The 7,719-nt window shown below is 36.2% G+C and overlaps 1 non-coding gene across 1 annotated transcript; it reads left to right on the plus strand.

Moving 5' to 3' along the window:
- Positions 1-4,056: 4,056 nt before the first annotated feature.
- On the plus strand, positions 4,057-4,220 carry LOC114514909. The gene has a single exon (XR_003686137.1). It is a non-coding gene; the product is annotated as a U1 spliceosomal RNA (small nuclear RNA).
- Positions 4,221-7,719: the final 3,499 nt, after the last annotated feature.

The raw sequence follows: 7,719 nt of genomic DNA on the forward strand, positions 1-7,719 counted from the left end.
TAGCACAAGTCTGACCTTACCTCATATGGCATCAATGAACTCTTTTTGAAAAATATAACGTACCTCATCTTTTTCCTTTTTTAGATTAAAATCCTGAGCCTCTTTCCCACACAATAGGTGGGGTGGGGGCATTTGTGAGCTTCTGCCTGAATGTGTACTTCCTGAATTGCAATTCCTTTGCTCCCAAATAAATCCTTTTTTTTTTATTACTATCTCCTACATTTTCAGGTTAACAGCCACAAATCCTTTATCCATTTATCCATCTGTGGACACTTAGGTTATTTCTATACCTTGGCTATTATAAATAATGCTGCTATTAGTATGGGGATCCAAATATCTTTTGAGCTAGTTTTTGTTTCCTTTATATTCATAGCAGTAGAATTGTTATCACATGGTAATACTATTTTTAATTTTTTGAGGATCCTCCATACTATTTCATAGTGGGTATCAATTCATACCTGCAATGCCCAAGCAGCAATCTCCATCAGTGGTGTGGCTCATCTACAAAACCAAGTGGGGATCACACTCAGACCAGGTAACATGGCAGGGTGCAAGTTTTCCTGATTTGGATCTTCGAATGAGGAGTTTTGCTGGCCCTAGACCCTGGTTTTCCCAGGTCTGGGCAAGGAACTGGATCTATCACAGGTCCCCCTGTCCCTGAGTGTGTCTTCCAGCCCCATCGGACCCGAAGGGCTGGCTAAAACCCTGGAAGCAGGAAGGCACAGTGGTGCTGGAATGGCAAGCTGGACAGAGCAAAGCCAGTATTGGAGTGAGCATTCCACACTATCTATCCACAGGAGGGGAATTAATTTCATAGCCCAGGCTGAGAGTAGGTCTTGGCCCTTCCCAGCTAGAGAGCCTGTTGTACACCGAGGGTCAATGTAATTGATAACAGTTTACAATAGACCTAAACAGTGTATCAAGCCTGATTTATTGACAAGGTTTCTTGCACAGATCTTGATGGTCAAATTAAAGACAGTGTAGTATGTACTGCAAATAAAAATCCTTGAGGACATACACATGGGATGTGCCATGGGCCTACGATGCTCACCTGTTTTCTCTTTCTTTTGCTGGTCGTAATCTTTCCCTGAAATAACAGTGATGATGAATATGCTGTGTAAAGTCTGGCGAGTCTGTTCAAGTACCTGGCCTAGGGAGAATTTTGCATGGTTCGATACCTTCTGTCCAGCTAAATAGATCTCTATCAATTTGTACCACTTTCTGAAGAATGTGCTTTTTTCCTTTTTTTTTTCATTGTCTTTCTTTTTCTTTCTTATTTGTTGGAATACAATTTCTTATACCTATACAGCTCTTTATCTGGTATACATTTATTTGGGGGTGGGGGATATGTATACAGAAATGTCTGCTGATCTTTATGGGGGCAAGCATGGTTCCAATTCAGATATCTGGTCTCATTTAAAAAATAAATAACCTAAATAAGATCAATTTAACAGAGAGTTACCTTTTCTAGAAGTTATTTGTTTTTTTCCCTCTAGTTTGCAGGTGATTTGTCTTCACACTGCCAACCTTCTCCAGTTATACAACCTCAATAAACTGTGGGTAGAGTAAGGGTACACCTTTTGGGAAATATTAATTCCCTATAATTTACGCAAGTATCTTCACAGACAGAAAAAAGAAAAGGATCCTTAAACGAGCCTTCAGCCTTTTATTACTTCATCTTGTCTTCTACCACAAAATTTCCAAAGAATAAGAGGAACATTTTTTTTTTAACTCCTAAGTTCTGTCCTTCAGTAGTTGGGTAAGTTTTGGTGACATTTACAGATACAGGAAACACTGGTTGTTTATTTGACAAGTGCAGTATTAGAGGATAAAGACTTTTGTTGGGGTGTATTGTATGTGAGTTTTTAATAAGATATTCAAGTGAAAAATAATAATTCTGCAGATACATATTTAAATTTCCTAAGAAGAGTTATTATTCAATAGGAACTTATCAAGAACACTGTATTTTTTTAGTTTATCAGCATTGCAATGTTATAATCAGATATTAAACATATATATTTTTTTATTTTATTGAATTTAGTGGGGTGACATTGCTTCACAACATTATATAGGTTGCATGCACAATTCTATAACACAACATCTGTGTATTGTACTGTGTGTTGCCCACCCAAAGTCAGGTCTCCTTCATCGCCATTTATCCCCTTTACCCTCTAATGTGTCCCCCCACCTCCCCTTTCCCTCTGGCAACCACTGCACTATTGTCTGCCAAATGTATTTTTCACAAAGAAAGTTTTCACTAGTGTGAAATTAAGCAACAAATTATTTTTCATTATTATTATTTTGGTTTGGATCAATCATCCCTAGGGAGCATAAACACCAAGTAAAGCACTGCCCTTCTAGGTAAAATCAATGGATTTTCCTCCCATTTACTCCACTATCAATGAGAACTAGAAATGACAATAATAATGGAAATAACTCTGTTTGACTTGGAACATTTTCTTCAAAAGAGCAAACAAAAGCTGTTCAATATGGTGTCCTTAAATAATTATTCTTTATGACTTATTCTTTTGTGCTGAAGTATTTTTATTTTGGTTGCTTCCCCCATGTGACAGGTATAGAAAATTGGACCTGCATCAACTTTTCTAACCTTACAAAGCGTGGTTAGGAGGTGAAGCAAGGATGGGGTAGGAGCACAAACTGGAAAGGGAACAAAAAACTGAATGGAGCAAATCATGTGAAGATGTATAGATCTTGTGTTATAGCTTGACAGAGAGAGAGTGTGTCCAGCACAAATAATGCCTCTGTTTTATTACATCAAAATCCTTTATTACAAAATCATAAGCATGTAATTCTGTAACATAACAATGTCACACTCAAGCACACCATATGATATTTTAGGTGAAATGTTCAAATTGCTGTCCATTTCATGCGAGACGTTCATGTACCCTACTAACCACACTCAATGGCATTAGTTCCAGCTAACCCTGTATAAAATTGGACTCACAAGAATCAGATACCTCACTCAGAATCAAACTCTGCCACTGTATTAAGCTTTAAAAGTGATTGGAGAGAGACACGACTTGAGGTTGTAAACACACAGAGTGTTTTGGATTGTATCATTCTGTGTCCAAACAGGAGAAAAAAACCACATAGTCGTTTGAACAGTGTAAGTTTTATATAAAGGATCATTACTATAACAAGTGATTATGTTAAGGAGATATTAGCAAGTAAAGAGAAATAGCAATGCAGAAATAACAGATTTAAGAAGCAGTCACTAGCGTTATGCCTAAGATAGTTTACATAATGAAGAACCTTATCTCTCAGAAATGAGATTCCCAGTGTATTGGAGAGGATACAGCTATGGCCTAGTGAATGACAGAAGTTTTGTGATGCCATGCCAACAGAACTTGCTGGAAATATGCCTTCTGGCACTTGGCTAGAAAACAGTCTTGGTACTTGGTACTGGGTGAAGCTGTTCATTTCAGAGTTCTGCTGGGCATTGTTTACTGCGGAAGAAGCCATGGCAGAGAGACTCTGGGACAATCAGTCGCCTGCTGAATGCTGTTGACTTCCCTGCCCTGCACAAGCTGAGCACTGGGAGAGTCACTCTCTTACAAAACCACCAGGGAATAGGAAGTGACAAAGGAAGCTGCTGGCTGTCAGATATTGCTGCCTGCCCTGTTCTGGGAGAATTCGGCACTAGAAAAGCTGTGGACACTGCAGGAGCCTGCAAAGCCAGTGCACCAAATATAGAAGACAAAACTCTCTGGCAGTGTTCTCTGTTGGCAAAACCTGGTGCCAACTGGCATAGGAAAAGCAAATATTTGAAAGGACCCAGATCCATTTTCACAGAGTAGTTTACAAGTAAAATTGTAGCTAAGAGGCGATACATTTATAATAGCATGATAAGAAAATACAAATACTTTCACGCTGATAATTGCATATCTAAAATGTTCCAGAGTACCATACCACACAAATCCATAAGTTCCAAGTGTGTTTGTCATAAGCAGTGTAGACAAATCAGGTATGTCCTTCTGAGAACATTCTGCTAAAGTGAACATCTGTTAATAAATGCTATCAAGAGATCCAGTTGGCATACTTACCTGGCAGGGGAAAGACCATGATCACGAAGGTGATTTTCCCAGGGAGAGGGTTATCCATCGCACTCTGGATATGCTGACCCCTGCGATTTTCTGAAATGTGGGCAACTCAACTGCATAATTTTTGCTAGTGGGGGACTGTGTTTGCACCCTCCCCAGTGGGGAAAAAAAGAGATCCAGTTTGCATGTTTAGAATATTTGACTAAACTACACACCATTTGTACCTGGGTATCTTCGGGGAAGGAAATAAGGATTACACACAGGCTGGTAACCTTTTATTATCAATTGGTCATCGAGTGTTACTGTTAGCCATGACACGTGAGTAACTCGGAGAGGTTTTGGTTTGGGGTATAAGTAAGGCTTCTATTATCAGAATTTAGAAACATAGAAGAAATAACCGAGTAAAGTATCTGTGGGAGAGAGACCAAATAAGTCTTATAACTTCAAAAGAAGTAAAAATGTTGATTGTAACAATATTTCAAAATACCCTTTAAATATATTTCAGATTTCCTTGAGTCAATGTTCTGTATATTTACCTATATTATTATTTCAAAACATTATCTTCTACTCATTTTCCAAACTATAGTCTGTCATCTTAACTGCATTTTCAAATTGTCCAGTGTGTTCATTGAAATTTAAATCATTTTTAATCTTGTAAATTTGTATATTACATTGTGAACTTGATATTTTACATTGTCACCATTCACTATATTTTCATAACAAATAATTACAAACTATCGATCAAAACATCTATCATTTGTATTCTGGCATTTATGAACCTGTGATCATTAATTCTAACATTCAGAAATATTGAAAGATAAGTCTCAATATCATAAAGACACAGAAGAAATAAAATCAAATTGGCTTCATAGATTTTACAAAGTACCAGCACATGTATTTGCTTTCAGATATTATCCCCATATAAATGCATAAATAACTAAAAGGTGTTGTCTGAAGGAACAAAAATCTATATTGTAATAAAAAGCAGAGCATGTGTGAGTCTACTTTTTTGCTTATATTTTGCAGGAAGTAATATTAGGGACTTCAGCATGTCCAGCATTTCCTTAGGAAAACCCAAGTGCAGTATAAATTTCTCTAAAAGACCAAGTTACTAAGTCTCATCTCTTTTCTTTGGATTGTTTTTCCTTTAAATTTTCTTCTTCACATGGTCATGGCAAAAAGAAAAACCTGTAAGTGATTATTTCATTTTTTATAATTTTATTTTATTACAGATAATATAAAATATTACATTAGGTTCAGCTGTACAACCCAGTGACTAGAATTACATACCTTACTAAGTGGTCATGCTGATAAATCTAGTATGTGTCTTTATTGACTATGTTCTCTATGTTTTGATTTTTATCCCTGAGACTCTTCTATAACTACCGATGTGTACTTCTTAATCCCCTCACCTTTTTCCCCCATCCTCCCAACCCAAGTGATTATTTCTTAATGATGAAAAATAAGGAAGACAACTAAGTAAGCATGATTTCTAATTTTAGGTATTATAATATTATATGATATTTTAAAATGTAACTTGTAAATGAACACGATTAATTGCATGAAGAGCTTTCTTTTTTTTTATTTTAATTGTTCAAGTACAGTTTTCTGTCTTTTACTCCCATCCCAGCCCACCTGCCCCAGCCCTCCCCACCTCCCTCCCATTTCCACACCCCCCCTAGTTTTTGTCCATGTGTCTTTTATACCTGTTCCTGTAAACCCTACCCCTTTTCCCCTGAAACTCCCACCCCCCTCCCCTCTGGTCACTGTCAGCCTGTTCTCTACTTGAAATAGAGAACATGAAGGGCTTTCATAAAGATACTTCCGGCACACAGAAGTTTCCCATCTATTAATTCCGTCATAGGCATCATTCTGAATGTCCCTCTGTGTCATTAGAATCCACCCAATGGCGCCTGTGCTCAGTATGCAGGGGTGAACAGTCCTCGTCCTGGTCACAATAGTATGATAGTGGAGATAATTACTCAAAAAAATGTATTTTCCTTAAATGTTTATAAAAGCATGTTTCAGGTGAGGCCTGCTATACAGTTAAAGTTTCAGAGAACACAAAAACTCATTAATTTTGAATTGCAGAGTAGCATACGAATCTTTTGGGTCAGCCTCTGCCACGTAAATGGTGCCATCTAGCAACTTGAGTATGTCAAATGATGCTTGGTAGACTCACCAACTTAATTAGCTTCCAAAACACTTAACTTATTTTTACTGACTGACTTACTAGGAGAATAATTTTTTTTGATTATGGGGTAGCGCATGACCATATTACTAACATTAATAAAACTAATTATGTGACAATTATTTCATAGTTTGACATTACCTTGTGTGTTCTGAAAACATAACGCACTAAATTAATTCTGCCTGAGAAGTGGGCTGTCATTTACTGCCTAGAAAAAAGTAATTCAGTGACTAATACCTGATGCTTTAAGACTTTAATATATTATGAGAATAAACACTATCTCCCTAGAATATTTTCTTGTCATTGTTTATCATGGAATTATGGCTACAGTTATAAAAGTGAAACACTGCCCTGGCTGGCGTAGCTCAGTGGATTGAGCGCGGGCTGGGAACCAAAGTGTCCCAGGTTCGATTCCCAGCCAGGGTACATGCCTGGGTTGCAGGCCATAACCCCCAGCAACCGCACATTGATGTTTCTCTCTCTCTCTCTCTATCTCCCTCCCTTCCCTCTCTAAAAATAAATAAATAAAATCTTTAAAAAAAAAAAAGTGAAACACATAATTATAGCTTTATGCTTCAGTGTCTTACTCCATTATTTGTTATATGCATTTTGTTTTTATATTTCATGTGAAAAACTCACCTTTTTCCTACATTGCTCTGCTTTTCATATTGTTTTAGATAGTTACATTTTAACCTAAGTAATTAAATATATTTTAAAACTCTGCTAATTACCTCTATTAGTACAAAGTATAGGAAATTAAAAAAAAATATATAAAGACCTGCCATTGTTTTTGTTTTACCTGTTATTGAATTTTATTTGTATTTTTTAAAATAAACATTAAAACCTTGAACTATCCTACCTATTTCTTTCCTTCCTGCTATTTTACAGTTCTCTTACTTTATACTTAAATCACATTTATAACTAAAATACTATGTGTTAAATAGTTTAAAAACATAATTTAATTATTTTATCATTACAATATGTATAATCTAATTTTATTATGGTACAGAAAATTCATGTCTGCTAGATGCACACAAGAAATAGTTTCCACACTGCTATTTACGATATTTTTAAAGTTTCACACTCTCAACTTTCCCCTACAGGCTGAAGTATGCTTTAGACCCTTACTCACACTTGACTTTTAATTTTGGTCAGTAGCTCAATAACTCAGAATTGAGTAGATCTGAACTTGTACTTTGTAAAAGATGCTTCCAATTAGTATGTTACCTCTTTGCCCTTCTGTGTAAAGTTCTCTTATTTGTGACCTAAAAACCTTTAGATAGATTATTTTTCCTCTTTTCGTATTTCATTTGTGATGAATCCTGAATGTCTTCTAATAAATCTCTGGTTTGGAGTTTTTCTTTACTGAAAAATCATTTTTACAGCATACTATACCAGGCATTTTATAGAATACTGAGATATAGATGCAAATTTTAAAAATATCCTTGCTTTGAAGAAACTCATAGT

Source organism: Phyllostomus discolor, chromosome 7 (assembly GCF_004126475.2).
Source record: "Phyllostomus discolor isolate MPI-MPIP mPhyDis1 chromosome 7, mPhyDis1.pri.v3, whole genome shotgun sequence".
In the NCBI taxonomy this organism is placed as follows: Eukaryota; Metazoa; Chordata; class Mammalia; order Chiroptera; family Phyllostomidae; genus Phyllostomus; species Phyllostomus discolor.